This window comes from Myotis davidii, unplaced genomic scaffold (assembly GCF_000327345.1).
Source record: "Myotis davidii unplaced genomic scaffold, ASM32734v1 scaffold43, whole genome shotgun sequence".
Classification (NCBI taxonomy): domain Eukaryota; kingdom Metazoa; phylum Chordata; class Mammalia; order Chiroptera; family Vespertilionidae; genus Myotis; species Myotis davidii.
Window position 1 is genome coordinate 1,712,499 of NW_006294590.1, and position 561 is coordinate 1,713,059.

General features: G+C 59.0%; 1 protein-coding gene across 1 annotated transcript in view; it reads right to left on the minus strand.

The window, feature by feature from the left end:
• Nucleotides 1–561, minus strand: part of SLC15A4 (solute carrier family 15 (oligopeptide transporter), member 4) — a gene marked incomplete at its 5' end in the record, with an annotated part of 11,496 nt that overhangs the window by 7,450 nt on the left and 3,485 nt on the right. The gene's annotated exons all lie outside the window — the stretch shown is intronic.

Below are 561 nucleotides of genomic sequence, written 5' to 3' on the forward strand. Positions count from 1 at the left end.
GCAGGGTCTACTGAATTTTTACATTTTTGATTATTGCAATTTTTAATCTTCACTGAGGACCTGTTTTCATTGATGGGGCGGGGGGGACCCTGATGTGAGAGTCAGCGGTCAGCTGTCTCCCTTAGGCTCCCCTACCAGGGACGGAACCCACAACCTGGGCATGTGCCCTGACCTTGAACTGAACCCGAGGCCCTTCGGTGCCCGGACCCGATGGGCAGCAGAATCACACACAGAGCACACGGTGCAAACTGCATGCAGACACGACCTCGCGTCAATCACCGGTTTCCTCGCAAACTGGCTCCGACATGGGGATGCTAACCCGGGACCCATGTCCTGAGCCCTATGAAGCACCCCACTCGCTCCTGGGGGGCGGGGTGCGGGGTGTAAACCCCCGTGGGCACACTGGGCAGTGAACTCCTGAGAACAGCGGAGCTGCAGGGTGGACTCCGGAGCCCAGCGTCTCTCCTCGCTATAGAGCGAGGCCGTCTTCCCGCTGAACCGTTCTCAAGTAGCCATGAAGGAAAAGTGCCATGCACTGAGCGGCCCAACAGCCGGCTCCTC